The sequence below is a fragment of the Delphinapterus leucas genome, chromosome 18, assembly GCF_059928025.1.
Source record: "Delphinapterus leucas isolate spDelLeu-1000000601 "Yukka" chromosome 18, BTC_Dleu_Yukka2, whole genome shotgun sequence".
Classification (NCBI taxonomy): Eukaryota; Metazoa; Chordata; class Mammalia; order Artiodactyla; family Monodontidae; genus Delphinapterus; species Delphinapterus leucas.
The window spans coordinates 44307839-44325161 of record NC_143146.1 but is presented as its reverse complement, the minus strand read 5'-3'; the positions used below and the strand labels follow the sequence as shown (position 1 = coordinate 44325161).

At 37.5% G+C, this 17323-nt stretch overlaps 1 long non-coding RNA gene across 2 annotated transcripts in view; it reads left to right on the top strand.

The window, feature by feature from the left end:
• LOC115802468 (uncharacterized) overlaps window positions 1-17323 on the top strand; it is a 75264-nt gene that overhangs the window by 36561 nt on the left and 21380 nt on the right. Inside the window, exon 5 of one of the 2 annotated variants that reach the window (XR_016388670.1) lies at window positions 11631-15560. The exons of the other annotated variant lie outside the window; for it this stretch is intronic. This is a non-coding gene — a long non-coding RNA (uncharacterized LOC115802468). The remainder of the gene's footprint in view (window positions 1-11630; window positions 15561-17323) is intronic. 2 annotated transcript variants of the gene reach the window in all.

Here is a 17323-nt window from a genome sequence, read left to right as displayed (position 1 = left end):
GCTGACAGTTGTTTATGACCTTGCTTATGTGAGAAAATGCCTTCTGGTTTATTGTTTTGAGAGCCAGATTATACTTTTCAGTAGCTCAATGGAAATGGCATCATTTGTGAAGGTTAAGGGTGAAGGCATAAATGTTTCTTGACACCTATCACTTTACAGTGTTTTCAGGAACTAACTGACTCATGTATTCCTCTTCCAAATTTTGCTGAGGACCTCCTACCAGCCAGATGCCTTCCATCAGGTGTTGGAAAGCATTTTCTGGATTTTAAATATCTTAGGCTCTGTGGGACACATACAGTTTCTGTAACTTCTCCTCCTCTTTCTTCTTCAACAAACTTTCTGAACATGAGAACCATTATTAGCTCTCAGTCACACAGTTCCAGGCTGAGAGCCTGATTTGATTTGTGGCCAGTATTTGCCGATCCCTGCTCTGCGTCTTCACTAAGGAGGGGGACGATGTTTGAGTAAATCACTTTTTTGAATCAACTATTGGTCTTCTGGGGCTTGTCCTTATTCTCCTGCAGTCTCTAATCATCATGACATCCAGAGAGATCCTGTTAAAACGTAAGTCAGATCATGTCACTCTAGACTCTTCAATGGCTTCTTCACAGGAAAAGCAAAGTCCTCAAAGTGCCTCCACAGCCCTAGAAATCTGGGCCTCTTGACTGTTTCCTTCTCCTCTCCACTTTGCTCCCTCTGTTTTCCACACACTTACATCCTTTCTGCTCCTTGGATACTCCAAACCCACTCTTGCCTCATTGCCTTTCCATCTGACTGTTCCCTCTGCTTGTACTACTCACTTCCCAGATATGCACCTTGCTCCCTCTCACAGCCTTAGGTTCCCTCTTAAATTTTATCTTCCCTAGAAAGCCCTCAGTGATCACTTAATTTCAGATCGCAGCCTCTTTCTACCAGGTAACAATCTCCATCTCCCTTCCCTGCTTGCTGTTTTTCTCCAGCACTTACCTGATATACTAGTTATTCTACCCATTTATTCAATTTTTATTTACGTATTTATATTTATGATTTTATATTTGCTTCTTTACTTTTGTCTCTCCCCTCAGCTCGAGAGAGGCTATATTCATCTGTGTTAATCACTGCTGTGTTTCCTGAACATGCCTATAAAACATACTGAAGAAGGGTGCCTGAAATTTCGTAAGGGATCAATCAATTTTCTTGGCTGAATGAAGAAATATGTTCATAAATTAATGAACAAATCTCTGGGGTTTCTGAATTAAGGACTAATGGGAAGAGGAAGGCAAATGGTTGGGACAGGGTACTGCAAGCAGCAGTATTTGGAGTACTCTGATAGCTATCCTAATAGATAACATTTTGTTCATTTAAATAGTTTTAATGAGAGAGCTGGGAACTAGGGACACACAGCATCAAGGTTTTTATAATGCATTCTGTAGAGTTCTTTTTAAGTGTGTACAAATATCATTGAAAATATATGCATGCATATAAACCTCTGCTACTTTATTCAGTGCTTTACAAGAGCCCCTCAAGGAAGGGGTAGTAGCAACTATCAGTATCCTTCCTTTATGTTGAGTTTAATTTATTCAAAGTTACATTGTAATTTATTTGTAACTGTGAAACTAGACATAGTTATTTAGTAGGCCCTCCCTAGAAACCTATCACGTTAATAAAACCAACAAAAATTTTTTCAGTTTCCAATGATACACACACTGCAGACTCTGTCTTGATCACTGTAGCTTTGTAGTATAGTCTGAAGTGAGGGTGACTGATTCCTCCAGCTCCATTTTTCTTTCTCAAGATTGCTTTGGTTATTTGGGGCCTTTTGTGTTTTCATACAAACTGTAAAACTTTTTGTTCTGGTGCTGTGAAAAATGCCATTGGTAGATTGATAGGGATTGCCTTGAGTCTGTAGATTGCTTTGGGTAGTGCAGTCATTTTCACAATGTTGATTCTTCCAATCCAAGAACATGGTATATCTCTCCATCTGTTTGTATTGTCTTTGATTTCTTTCATCAGTGACTTATATTTTTCTGCATAGAGTTCTTTTGTCTCCTTAGGTAGGTTTATTCCTAGGTATTTTATTCTTTTTCTTGCAATGGTAAATGAGAGTGTTTCCTCAATTTCTCTTTAAGATTTTTTGTTATTAGTTATAGGAATGCAAGCAATTTGTGCATTAATATGTATCCTGCTGCTTTACCAAATTCATTGATTAGCTCTACTAGTTTTCTGGTAGCATCTTTAGAATTCTCTGTGTACAGTATCATGTCATTTGCTAAAAAGTGAGTTTCACTTTGTTTTTTTAAATTAATTAATTTGTTTATTTTTGGCTGCATTGGGTTTTCATTGCTGTTTGCAGGCTTTCTCTAGTTGCAGGGAGCAGGGGCTACTCTTTCGTTGCAGCGTACAGGCTTCTCACTGTGGTGGCCCCTCTTGTTTCAGAGCACAGGCTCTAGGCACATGGGCTTCTGTAGTTGTGGCACATGGGCTCAGCAGTTGTGGCTCAAGGGCTCTTGAGCACAGGCTCAGTATTTGTGGCGCATAGGTCTACCTGATCCATGGCATGTGGGATCTTCCCTGACCAGGGCTCGAACCCATGTCCAGTGCATTGGCAGGAGGATTCTTAACCACTGTGCCACCAGGGAAGCCCTACTTCTTCTTTTCTGATATGGATTTCTTTTTCTTCTCTGATTGCAGTGGCTAAAATTTCCAAAATTATGTCAGATAATAGTGGTGAGAGTGGGCACCCTTGTTTTGTTCCTCATCTTAGAGGAAATGGTTTCAGTTTTTCACCATTGAGAAAGATTTTGGCTGTGGGTTTTTCATATATAGCCTTTATTATGTTGAGGTAGGTTCCTTCTATGCCAGTTTCTGGAGAGTTTTTATCATAAATGGGTGTGAATTTTGTTGAAAGATTTTTCTGCATCTTTTCTGATTAGCATATGGTTTTTCTCCTTCAATTTGTTAATATGGTGTTTCACATTGCTTGATTTGCATATTTTGAAGAATATCATACCTGGGATAAACCCCACTTAAACATGTTGTATGATCCTTTCAATGTGCTTGGATCCTATTTGTTAGTATTTTGTTGAGGATTTTTGCATCTATGTTCATCAGTGATATTGACCTGTAGATTTCTTTCTTTGTGACTTCTTTGTCTGGTTTTGGTATAGGGTGATGGTGGCCTTGTAGAATGAGTTTGGGAGTGTTTACCCCTCTGCTACATTTTGGAAGAGTTTGAGAAGGATGGGTGGTAGTTCTTCTCTAAATGTTTGATAGAATTCACCTGTGAAGCCATCTGGTCCTGAGCCTTTGTTTGTTGGAAGACTTTTAATCAGAATTTCAGTTTCAGTGCTTATGATTTGTCTGTTTATATTTTCTATTGCTTCCTGGTTCAGTCTTGGAAGGTTGTACTTTTCTAAGAATTTGTCCATTTCTTCTAGGTTGTCCATTTCATCGGCATATAGTTGCTTGTAGTAGTCTCTCATGATCCTTTGTATTTCTGTGGGGTCAGTTGTTACTTCTCCTTTTTCATTTCTATTTCTGTTGATTTGAGCCTTGCCCCTTCTTTTGTTGATGTGTCTGGCTAATGGTTTACCAATTTTGTTTATCTTCTCAAAGAACCAGTTTTTACTTTTATTGACCTTTGCTGTTATTTCCTTCATTTAGTTTTCATTTATTTCTGATCCGATCTTTATGATTTCCTTCCTTCTGTTAACTTTGGGGGTTTTTGTTCTTCTTTCTCTAATTGTTTTAGGTGTAAGGTGAGGGGGTTTATTTGAGATTTTTCTTGTTTCGTGAGGTAGGATTTCATTGATGTAAACTTCCCTCTTAGAACTGCTTTTGCTGCATCCCATAGGTTTTGTCATTGTGTTTTCATTGTCATTTTTCTCTAGGTATTTTTTTTTTTTTTTTTTTTTTTTTTTGCTGTATGTGGGCCTCTTACTGTTGTGGCCTCTTCCGTTGTGGAGCACAGGCTCCAGACGAGCAGGCTCAGTGACCATGGCTCATGGGCCCAGCCGCTCCACAGCATGTGGGATCTTCCCAGACTTGGGCACGAATCCATGTCCCCTGCATCGGCAGGTGGACTCTCAACCACTGTGCCACCAGGGAAGCCCTAGGTATTTTTTGATTACCTCTGACTTCTTCAGTGATTTCTTGGTTATTTAGTAGCGTATGGTTTAGTCTCCATGTGTTTGTATTTTTTACAGTTTTTTTCCTGTAATTGATATCTAGTCTCATAGCGTTGTGGTCGGAAAAGATACTTGATACAATTTCAGTTTTCTTAAATTTACCAAGGCTTGATTTGTGACCCAATATATGATCTATCCTGGGGAATGTTCCATGTGTACTTTAGAAGAAAGTGCACTCTGTTGTTTTGGTTGGAATGCCCTATAAATATCACTTAAGTCCATCTTGTTTAATGTGTCATTTGAAGCTTGTGTTTTCTTATTTATTTACATTTTGGATGATCTGGCCATTGGTGAAAGTGAGGTGTTAAAGTCCCCTACTATTATTGTGTTACTGTTGATTTTCCCTTTTATGGCTGTTACATTTGCCTTAAGTATTGAGGTGCTCCTATGTTGGTTGCATAAATATTTACAATTGTTCTATCTTCTTGGATTGATCCCTTGATCAGTTTGTAGTGTCCTTCTTTGTCTCTTGTAATAGTCTTTATATTAAAGTCTATTTTGCCTGAGAATTGCTACTCCAGCTTTCTTTTGACTTGAATTTGCATGGAATAACTTTTTCTATCCCCTCACTTTCAGTCTGTGTGTGTCCCTAGGTCTGAAGTGGGTCTCTTGTAGACAGCATATATACAGGTCTTTTTTGTGTACCCATCCAGCCAGTCTGTGTGTTTTGGTTGGATAACTTAATACATTTACATTTAAGGTAATTATTGATATGTATGTTCTTATTACCATTTTCTTAATTGTTTTGGGTTTGTTATTGTAGGTCTTTTCCTTCTTTTGTGTTTCCCTCCTAGAGAAATTCCTTTAGCATTTGTTGTGAATCTGGTTTGGTGTTGCTGAGTTCTCTTCACTCTTGTTTGTCTGTAAAGGTTTTAATTTCTCCGTTGAATTTGAATGAGATCCTTGCTGGGTAGTGTAATCTTGGTTGTAGGATGTAGGTTCCCTTTCATCACTTTAAATATGTCTTGCCACTCCCTTCTGTCTTGCAGAGTTTCTGCTGAGAGATCAGCTGTTAAGCTTATGGGGATTCTCTTGTATGTTTATTTTTTGCTTTTCCCTTGCTGCTTTTAATATTTTATCTTTGTATTTAATTTTTGATAGTTTGATTAATATGTGTCTTGGCATGTTTCTCCTTGGGTTTATCCTGTATGGGACTCTCTGCACTTCCTGGACTTGATTGTTTTCTTTCCTATATTAGGGAAGTTTTTGACTATAATCTCTTCTTATATTTTCTCAGACCCTTTCTTTTCCTCTTCTTCTTCTTGGACCCTTATACTTCGAATGTTGGTGCATTTAATGTTGAGTCATAGGCCTCTAAGACTGTCTTCATTTCTTTTCATTCTTTTTAGTTTATTCTTCTCTTCTGCATTTATTTCCACTATTTCCACTATTCTATCTTCCAGCTCACTTATCCATTCGTCTGCCTCATTTTTTCTGCTATTGATTCCTTCTACAGTGTTTTTAATTTCACTTATTGTGTTGTTCATCATTGTTTGTTTGCTCTTGATTTCTTCTATGTCCTTGTTAAATGTTTCTTGTATTTTCTGTTCTATTTCCAAGATTTTGGATCATCTTTACTATCATTACTCTGAATTCTTTTTCAGGTAGACTGCCTATTTCCTCTTCATTTGTTTGATCTGTTGGGTTTTTACCTTGCTCCTTCATCTGTTGCATATTTCTCTGTCTTCTCATTTTGTTTAACTTAATGTGTTTGGGGTCTCCTTTTTTTTTTTTTTTTTTGCGGTATTCAGGCCTCTCACTGTTGTGGCCTCTCCCCTTGTGGAGCACAGGCTCCGGACGTGCAGGCTCAGCGGCCATGGCTCATGGGCCCAGCCACTCTGCGGCATGTGGGATCTTCCCAGACTGGGGCATGAACCCATGCCTCCTGCATCGGCAGGCAGACTCTCAACCACTGCACCACCAGGGAAGCCCTGGGGTCTCCTTTTTGCAAGGCTGCACATTCATCATTCCTCTTATTTCTGGTGTCTGCCCCCAGTGGGTGAGGTTGGTTCAGTGGCTTGTGTAGGCTTCCTGGCGAGGGGAATGGTGCCCATGTTCTGGTGGGTTGGGCTGGATCTTGTCCCTCTGGTTGGCAGGGCCATGTCTGGTGGTGTTGTGGGGTGTCTGTGAACTTAGTATGACTTTAGGCAGCCTCTCTGCTAATGGGTGGTGTTGTGTTCCTGTCTTGCTAGTTGTTTGGCATGGGGCATGCAGCACTGGAGCTTGCTGTCCATTGGGTGGAGCTGCATCTTAGTGTTAAGACGGAGATCTCTGGGGACCCCTCACCGATTAATATTACGTGAATCACCAGAGACCTCTTGGTGAGGTCTCTGGTGATCCATGAGTCTGTCTGGTGTCCTGGACTCGGCTCTCTCGCTTCACTGGCTCAGGCCCAACACCCGGCCGGAGTACCAAGACCCTGTCAGATGCAAGGCATAGAAGAAAAGGAAAAATAAAATAAAATAAAACCAAACAGAAAGAACTCCAAAACAAATGGTAAAAACAAAACTAAACAGAGAAAGTCACACAAAGAAACATACATATACACACTCACAAAAAGAAAAAAAAAAAAGTACAGACTGAACCCCGAGAGAAATGGTAAAAGCAAGACTAAACAGAAAATCACACAAAGAAACATATACACACACGCTCACAAAATGAAAAAAAAAAAGCGAACAGACAGAACCCCAAGACAAATGGTAAAAGCAAAATTAAATGGCAAAATCACAGAAAGAAACACACACACACACTCAGAAAAAAGAGAAAAAAAAAAAAAAGGAAGAGAGCAACCAAACCAATAAATAAACCCACATATGAAAACAGACACTAAAAACTAAACTAAACATAAAACTGAAAACAAATCAAATGCAGAAAGCAAACCCCAAGTCTACAGTTTCCCCCAAAGTCCACTGCCTCAACTTTGGGAACACTGATTGTCTATTCAGGTATTACACACATGCAGTGTTTACCAAGCTGATTGCAGGGATTTAACCCACTGTTCCTGAGGCTGCACAGAGAGATTTCCCTTTCTCTTCTTTGTTCGCACAGCTCCTGGGGTTCAGCATTGGTTTTGGCCCCACCTCTGCATGTAGGCCACCCTCAGGCGTCTGTTCCCAACCAGACAGGAGGGGGTTAAAGCAGTGGCTGATTAGGGCTCTCTTGCTCACTCAGGCCAGGGAGAGGGAAGGGTATGGTAGTCACAATTGGAATGTGGGGCATGCCTGTGGTGGCAGAGCCCAGCATGACGTTGCAATGTTCAACTCCCAGGGAAGTTGACCCTGGACGACAGGACCCTGGCAGTGGTGTGCTGCACAGGCTCACACAAGGTGTGGGTAGTGACCTGCGTTTGTGCACAGTATCTTTGGGGGCAGCATTCGCAGCAGTAGCGGTCTGTGCCTGCCTCTGGGGTCCGAGATGATAGCCACTGCTTGTGCCCATCTCTGGAGCTTGCTTAGGTGGTGCTCTGCCACCTGTGGGCACACAGAGCAGGAAGCCCCTCTCCTTGTGTACCCCGCAACAATGGTCTCTTGCCTCTCCTGCACATCCAGACTTTTCCCGGACTCCCTCCCAGCTAGCTGTGGTGCATTAGATCCCTTCAGGCTGTCTTCATGAAGCCAACCCCAGTCCTCTCTTTGGGGTCTGCCCTATGAAGCCCGAGCCTCAACTTCCAATCCCCACCTGCCCCAGCAGGTGAGCAGAAAACTGTCTCAGGTTGGTGAGTACTGGTTGGCACCATTCCTCTATGCAGGAATCTCTCAGCTTTGCCCTCCGCACCCCTGTAGCTGCGCTCTCCTCTGTAGCTCCAAAGCTTCCCCCACCATGCTCCCTACCAGTGAGAGGGATTCCTTGTGTGTGGAAACGTTTCCCCCTTCACAGCTCCCTCCCATAGGTGCAGGTCCCATCCCTATTCTTTTGTTTCTCTTTCTTTTGCCTTACCCACATATGTGGGGATTTTCTTGCCTTTTTGGAAGTCTGAGGTCTTCTGCCAGTGTTCAGTAGGTGTTCTGTAGGAGTTATTCCACATGTAGATGTATTTTTGATGTATTTGTGGGGAGGGAGTTGATCTTCACGTCTTACTCCTCTGCCATCTTGTAGGTCTATATAAATGTTTTCTTAAGCCCAGTTTATCACTGATACAGTCATCTTCCTTCTGTCTCCCTGTACCTCTTTTCTCTTTTATCCTTCCTTATTTCTTCTTTTTCTCTTTTTTCCTTTCATTTTGGTATTGGTTTCATTTTTACCATTTAGGGATTTTAATACAAAGTTCAATTTTAGAGTTAAGAAGAGAATGCAGGGCTTCCCTGGTGGCGCAGTGGTTGAGAGTCCGCCTGCTAACGCAGGGGACGCTGGTTCATGCCCCGGTCCGAGAAGATCCCACATGCCGCGCAGCGGCTGGGTCCGTGAGCTCCGCAACGGGAGAGGCCACGACAGTGAGAGGCCCGCGTACCGCAAAAAAAAAAAAAAAAGAAGAGAATGCAGTGATAAAGTAGTATTAGTAGTAGTAGTAACTGTAACAAATGGCAGTAACAGCAGCAGAATCAACGTTATTATCATCTTCATTATCACCATGATAATTTTCACCTTAACTCATGCAAATGTTGCCTGATTTTAAATACCAGCATTGTGTTTACCTAAGTGTGTAGTGAAATTCTCTTCCTTAATTTATGAAAATTCATCGTAGAATAAAAAGACACAATGGCAGAATTTGGAATAAATACGTATCCTTATAGAAGAGTAGGAAATTAAATACAGTAAGAATTGTTATATTTTTAAAGCTTTGGTGAGAGACCAAAAGAACTTAATATTGTACGTTAGATTTTTGGAATATTAGGGGATTTAATATAACTTAATTTTTCTGGTACTTCATTTGAAATAGTTCTGCTTCTTCAGCATAGTAGAAATTGATTAACTAGAAATACAGCTTGTCCTGATTCTTTACTAAATTCCACATCATATAAGTTTAAAGTTATACAGACTTAAAGTCATACATTAGTTGATGGGTAATTTAAAATTAGAAAAAAGGCATGTTCAAAATATTGACTTATTTGTAACTATTTTTCTCTGCTTCTCATGTTCACTTTAAATATATCAAATGAAGTGCTCACATAGCAATAGAGACAGTCAGGGTCTAAATGAATAGATAAAAATTTCAGAATAAATATGAGAATTAATATCTCAAGCCCCCACCAAAATTTCTTGTTTGAAAATATATTATGACAGATAGGATATATTCAAGATGTAGGAAATACTTAAGATGCATTTGTGGAAATATATTCAAGGGAAATTAATAAATATGAAATAAACAGGAAAATATTTTATAGGGTATCTCTGCTTGAAGACTGAACTCTATTCTCTTCTAGAAAATTCTAGATATCAACTAACAGGTTAGTCAGAGATTTAAAGTGTCATTTAAAAATTAATGATATATAACAAAGATTTCATTTTAGGGTTTAAAATTATAATGTTAAAATATTATTTGAGGAGGTGTAGATACATACAAAAATTAAAATAATTTTAATAATTTAATTTCAATAATTATCAGGCATTCTTCCCAAATTAATACTATTTTCTGAAAACAGAGGTTATAAAGCAATTAACTTTTTTTCATAAAAGCTAAACTCCTCTTTGGATTTCTTTCCATTAGTGAAAACAGATACCAATGTAGTTCTTTTGTAAAAGTAAAGTGGCATAAATTGAACTTTAGAAGAGTGGGGCATACCTGTATTCCATACTCTTTTTCTCCCATTCACATGGATATATTTCTGTGAAATGAGTCTCTTGATCCAAAGAACTATGAACCAAAGAGACAATCTGTCCCACCCACACGTAATGTATTTTAATGGAACAGAGAGAACATTCTAATCAATGCTTGTCTCTTTAGTTTCCTTTAATTGAGATGAGTACCAAGCCATTTTCATTTTCTTCCATGATAATGAATTTTAAAGAGTCCAAGCCAGTTGTTTGTCAAAATGCTCTCCATATGGTTTGTTTGTTTTCTCACAATTAGATTCAACTTAAACTTTGTTGGAAAGGATGAAACATAGGTGATTATTGGCTAAGGTTTTATTACCAGGTGATAGATGAAAAGTCTTAAGATGCTGATCACTATTTACATGTGCTGCTCTTTTTTGTCAGGTGTCAATGCTTGGGGCAATGATCTCTGACCAGAACTGGAATAGGGTCATTTGAAATATTTGGTAGGCAGATTGATAATGACTCTCCTTCCCCCACCTCCCCACCCACGTTTCCATCCTCTGGTTATTCCATCAAACACTAATGTAGGTAATTCCGTGAAGGTACTTTGCAGATGGAGTTAAGGTTACTAAGTGACTTTAAGAAGAAGTTGACTATTCTGAATTATTTGGTAGGGCCCAATCTCACGAGCCTTTAAAAGGAGTGTAATGAACAAGTGAAAAAAGTATTTCACCATGTTAAGTGTTAGCAAGGGTATGTCGCCTAGATTCAGAGCAACATTCCCAAGTTAGCATAATCAGTCAGTTTTCTTAAGGTTAATATGTGTTAAAAGGGTACATCCCACATTGTTATGGGTTTCCTCCTACCTAGATACCACTCTTTGCTCTCAGATATGAGAAATCCATTTAATACCCCATGGTTTCCCAAGATTATTATAAATAGACATCAACCTTGCCTGCTCCTATATCTTTTGCTGCTATAAACTCACTAATTTCCCTGTGTCATTCTCTAGGATTCATGTGTACCCATGTATAAACATGGTTTACTCTCTCTCTCTCTCTCTCTCTCTCTCTCTCTCTCTACATATAAAATTAAAATATATGTTAATAATATCTTAATTTAACGATATATTAGAATCCAGATATTTTCTAGCCCTGTCTACCGAGAAAGCCTAGAAGCAATGACACTGTAGTAGCAATGAACACACGCAGCATTCAAATTTTGCTTTCTATTAAAAAGAGCCAGCTCTTTGCAGAAATGGTTGATTCTAGGGCTGGGATAGAAAATATACAACAGGATCCACTTGTATACTTTGTCTTATGCTTTTAGCAAAGGGAAAAGCAATTGAAGGAATTTGACCAGATAAAAAAAATCTGATTTATGCTTGAATAACATTACTCTGGTTCTTCTGTCAGGGACATAGAATAGGATGCTATTATATTAATGAGGATGACAGAAGATGGTGGAAGTAGGGAGAAGCAGTCAGTTTCTGGATATGTATTGAAAATGAAGTTGGAGTATTCTGATTCATTTGGAGGAGAAATAGAATGTATATCTAAGGGTGGTTTGTGTATGAGAAAGAGAGAAAGAAATTAAATGTAACCCTTACCCAACCTCCAGGGTTCTTTTGGTCTGAGATACTGAGTATAAGTTTTCAAAAGGTGAGATGGAGAAACACTGTGAGAAAAGAAAATTGGTGGTGGGGGGTGAAAGATCAGAAAATCAGTTGTGTGCCTGTTTATTTAGAGCCATCTTTTGCCTTCTATGTAGAATTACACATTGGCTGTGAATCTATATTTAAGTGCAGAAATCTGGACTAAAGATATAAATCTGGGGATCATCTGCCTATTTCTCATATTTAACTTTGAGACTGGATCAAATCACCAGGTAAGTGAGTGAATGTACATAGGATAAAGAATCCCCAGACTTAAACTTAGGGCACTACTAAGTTCACTGTATTTTAGATCCATAGTCCTAAATACAATTCCATCTAAAATATTGTTTTTGCTAAATTGAATTTTAATTATGACCATCACTGCCTTAAAAAAGTGACTTAGAATGGAGATTTTAGGCCCTATGAGGATACAAGTGAAGTTAGATTTTGGGGGGTGAAGTGCTTTAATAACCATTTCCTGAGCTTTCTACCAGCTACTAAAATTATTCTGATAATGGCAGAAATTTAATTTGTTACCACAGTGTGTATAGGGGGTTAAAGCACACATTTTGTTATTTTAAATACTCTGTTTTGGCCTATAAATTCATAAAACTTCTGCATTTCATTTCATGACAAATATTTGTCTTAATATAAATTAAAAACTCTCTGTGAATATATACCAGGTTTAGCCTGTCTTTAAATTTGTCTCTCAGATAGCTGTCTAACCCTAGATTTTGAGTGGTTCATCTTCAAATCAAGTGATATAAATAGCTATATGGCTTAATCGTTTAATTTATAGGGTGTGGAATGCTGGAATCATATTCTCTACTACTTAGTTTGGGTACACTTTGCAATCCCATTAAATGTCAATTTCCTAATCTATAAAGTGGATTCAATAATAATACTTACAAGGATAGTGTTAGTTATTAGAGAAAATCTGTTTAAAATGCTTAAATTAATAAGTAATAGCTAGCTATTGTTATCATATATAACTAACACAATCTCTAACATTACTGAACAAAGGTCATATACTTAAGAAATTCATCATCTCCTTTAGAAAACATCCAGCCCATAGAAAGTACTTAATATGTAGTTATTATTCTGATTATTATTGCCTTTCATTTCAAGGTCAAGAGAAGAAGCTGCTTCCCTGTAATAATTCCATGTAAAATTATTTTAAAAACTTATACTATTATTTCATAGGTACTTTTACTTCCAGGGATTATAAACAATTCCTAAAAATAATTTTCCTTCTTTTATGAAATATTTGGATAGCAAATATCAAACTTTTTGAAAATAATGAATGTTTTCTATAGGATATTTTTTATTTCATTTAATTATGTTCTTATACTTAATAATTTATGGATAATTAGAATTGTAATAAAATATTTCACATATGTATTAATAGTTTAGTATTTCTTGTGTAGTTACAATTTCTTTAGTTCATTCCATTCTTCAAAATTTGACATATGCTTCTCTGAAACCTGACACTTGCAGACTCATGAAATGGGACAGCTAATTTGAATTTCTGGTAGACACATTCACAAATTCATGTTTAAAATGCTGCTTTGCAAAATTTACCATTCTACCTTTAGCTGAGATCATCTTTTCTCTAAGCACTTTTCAATTTTTTCTGTCCCTTTTGTGTGTTTCAAATTTGGAGTATAAGACTGGTACCCAGGAACTATTTCACATTCATACAATTGATATAGAAAAATAATTTAACATTTTAGGTATATTTTTCTCTACTGAAAGATACCTATAAATTAAGACATGCTTTTCTGCCTAGCACTGTAACCATCTGCTTAAAAAGTGCTGATTAAATATGATATTTCAGGTCCTTCTTTAAATGAGACACACACATTTCATTTTGGGCTCTACCGAACAATTCTGAATTCCACTCAAAATGACAGTTCAGGTTTGTTCTTTCTGCTCACAGAAATTTGCAAAACTTCCATGTTTTTGAGATGATCTTTCTAGAGAGTATCTAAGTAGGGTGAAGTCAACTGCTTGCTAGACCTTACAGGACAGCAGCTATCTACACAGCCTTCTACAGTCCTCTAACACATGGTCTGTCTGGTTTTTAAGCCATTAGATTCATTAGCAGATTCCATTAAGTTCTAGTAGAATAAGAAACTACAACTCCTGTAAATCAGAGCTTGACAAGCTGTAAATACGAAGTGTATGGTGTCTGGGTTAAAGCACAGGCTTTGGAATTCAACAGAACAGGGGCCTCATTGCTTACAGTTTGACCTTGGGACTATTTATGTTCTGGGTCTCATTTTCTTCAATTAAAGAATAGAGATAGTAAAAGCCACCTCACAAATTGTTGGACAGAATAAATAAGCTCATATACGTGTATAGTATCTAATATTCATTAATACCAAGTAAGATAACTATTCTGTGAAATGTGTCATTATTCTTGGGACTAGCCTTGTTTTACTACAGGTAATAGAACCATTCAGCTTAGTAACACAACCCCACACAATACGTGAGAAAATCAAAACCAAGAATGTATTTTGGGGAGAAAGGCTCTCCACATTTATTAGTAGGATAACCCAGTGATTTACAAGTTTACAAGCCTTAAAAGCACAGTGTCTCTGACTTCACATCTGGTAACCTGTCTTCCAGCTATGCTGCTGTATAATCTTGTCCCCATATTCAGTGAGTACCTAGGAATTTTTTTTTCAGATTTAGTTGGTGCTCGTTGAGGACATGGGGTCCATCTAGTACTCTTGAGTAGGGCCCTGATAGATGGCCAGAATTAAATATCCCTCTTTTTGTAGCTGTCCATTCTTCAACCTTTAGGTCCAGCTGCAGGCTAAATTCGTGTTGGGTTTTTTTCCCCTCACTTTTCCTTTTTTTTTTAAAAATTGAAGCATAGTTGATTTACAATGTTGTTGTGTTTTAACTCGGGTCACCTACTGCTCAATCACCATAATCTTGCTCTAGAACTGGGGTGTTGCCACCATTTTCCTGAGGAGAAACATCATCAAACCTATCAGAGAACACTAGTATCTTGGGTAAGCCAGACCACAGCCTGGGATATTGGAACTTAGCTCTCTGCTCACTTCTATAGCCACGCCAGCTCTCTAATTGTCACTTTGCTTCTTGGCCTCAGCTGTATCCTTTGACAATGTAGATGGGATTTATAGCCTGGATACACTTGTGGCAAGCATTGTTGGATCACTATCCCATAGCAATCATGCCTTCTTCCTTGCTAGCATGATTTTGCTTTTGTTTGTATAACAGTATGCCCAATCTTGGATGTGAACTGTTCCACTTCAGCTAATCATATTCCCTTTTACTAGTCATTGTTTTAGAAAAACCCAGTTTTCACCAATAAGATGTAAGAGGAAGACAACTGAAAGATGTTTAGAACGATTATTTTCCTGATGAAAAGGAGAGCTATATAGGGAGAAAACTCTTTGTTTTTGCCACCACCTTTTACTGTCTTGAATATTATCATGTGAGATGATCCAGAACTTGAAGCTGATGCAGTGATCTTTTAAACACTAGGTGACAAACCTGGGGATGGAATTCAAGGGAGTGATGAACAGAGCAGGCAAGAACCCAGGTCCTTGAAGCCATCACAGATGTGTCACAGAGCCCCGAGACTGCCCAGTTCTGGGGTTTCTGTTAGTATCATTTTACCAAACTTCAATTGGCTTTCAGCTGTATTTAGCCAGAATATCCTGATTCAAACAATATGCATAGTAATAACTGAGAGTTCATTTTAAAAATTGTATTAGCATTTAAGTGATCTAAACCTTCTTTGCCAAAGGATCCACTAAATCAGAAATTTCCTACGTTTTCATGAACAATTAACTAAGCAAAAAAAGTCAGCTTGGGACTTTATTTCACTTTAATTTACTTGCTTCTTTTCTTTTTGTAGGGAAGAACATGTATTTATTCCAACAGTCACTTACCATGTCCTCAGTATAATGAAGAAGTGCCTGTAAGGAGCAGATAATTGACAAAGAGAGATGAAATTTGCTCATAAATAACTACAATACGAGCAAATATGATGAATAAGCAATAAAAAAGTAAGATGTGGTTTATTGAAAGTAGAAAGATTACTACCATTAAGCTCTTTCTATACCACATATCCTAAAGAAAGGAAATGAGAATCTTGGAGTAATGCAGAGAATGAAAGTTTTGAAGTGGGAAAAATCTGAGTTTGGTTTACTGCAGCTTACCAGAGGAATGACCCTGCATAAGTTAATTAAAATCTCTGTCTTGAAAATTGCATATTTGTAAAATGATGATAATCACACTTTCTTGAAGTAGATTAAATGATGCATATAAAATCCTTGGAGCATATTTGTCACTCCACGCATTTTAATTTTCTCATTCATTTTGGATGTATAAACCAACGTTTTGATATAAGGAGAGTAATTATCTTATAGTTGAATATTGCATTAATATGAATTTTTATTCATTCAATATTTGTTCTTAAAACAACTCTAAAATGTAGGCAGTAGAGTTAACATCATCTATAATGTCAGAAAAGTGGATTTAGGTGCTGTTTTGTTTTGTGACAAGTAAAGTAAATAAGAACCTATATGGCCTAAAATCCAGTCTCATTTTTGCAATAACCTGGCCCGTGGCCATGACTGTGCAAGTAACCTCTCCTACCCACACTTAACACTTTATAAACTAGAAATATTCAACTGGATAAACTGTAATTCCCTCAGTAACTCTTTGGCTGCTCAAGTGATGTAGTTTTCAAGAGAACAGAATCTGAGACTCGAAGTTACATACTTTAATTTTGAGTCCAATATTTTTTTGATGGGGAGAACCTCACACTAACTATAAGTGAAGTAATAATTAAATGAATTGGACCATTGCACAAAATAGTTTAAATTCACTTTCCACTTTCAATGTCTCTAAATACATATTAATTACCCTCTGCCATTTACAGTTTCAGATTAAAACAATAATTTACCATCATAGATCAACTACATTAATTAAAAAATTGATGAGGATAAGAAAAAAGGACTGAACATCCCGGCAGCCATGAGTAAAACCAATGTCCAGAACTTAGTTTCAAACACCATTCTCTAACAAAATGAGCCAAAGCTTCTTGGAATACTGGTTGGATTTAGGGCTTTACCAGGGAAAATACAAGATAAGATCAAAGTATCTTATTGTGGCAAAAAATATGGACATGATATTTAAAGAACAATGGAAGGACATGTGAAAGGGACACAAGAGTAAAACTGAAAGAGCTTCCAATGGCCAAGAGTGAAACAATTTGAGCAACAAAATTAATAATATTTGTTTTTAATAACATTTATAGTGAAGTGAATTATAACGCAAAGTATAAAATAAATATCCATGAATCTACACTGATATAAATAACTGAATAAATAAATAAATATGAGAGAAGAGATCAATCTTCCATAGAGAAGTATTCCAAAAAATTGATGTTGGCAATCCCCCTACAGGCAGTGGTGCTAAATCCTCCCCCACTCTGCTAGTGCGGGCTGTACTCAGTGACTCGATTTCAAAGACTAAAATATGCAAAGGTTTGTAGAGTGTGAGGATAGAGTAGTGGCTTCCAGTAACTTCATAGTCGAAAAACCTGCCAAACACTACCTGTAATGCAGTGTGGTATCCTGGAAGGGATATAGAAAAGGGACATTAATGGACAAACTAGCAAATGAAGTTCAGAATTTAGTTAAGAATAATGTACCAACGTTGGTTAGTTTTAACAACTTCTCCTTAGTAATAAAAGCTGCTAACAAAAGAGTAAACTAGGTGAGGAGTATACAGAAACACTCTGTAAATCTGTCTGTAAATCTAC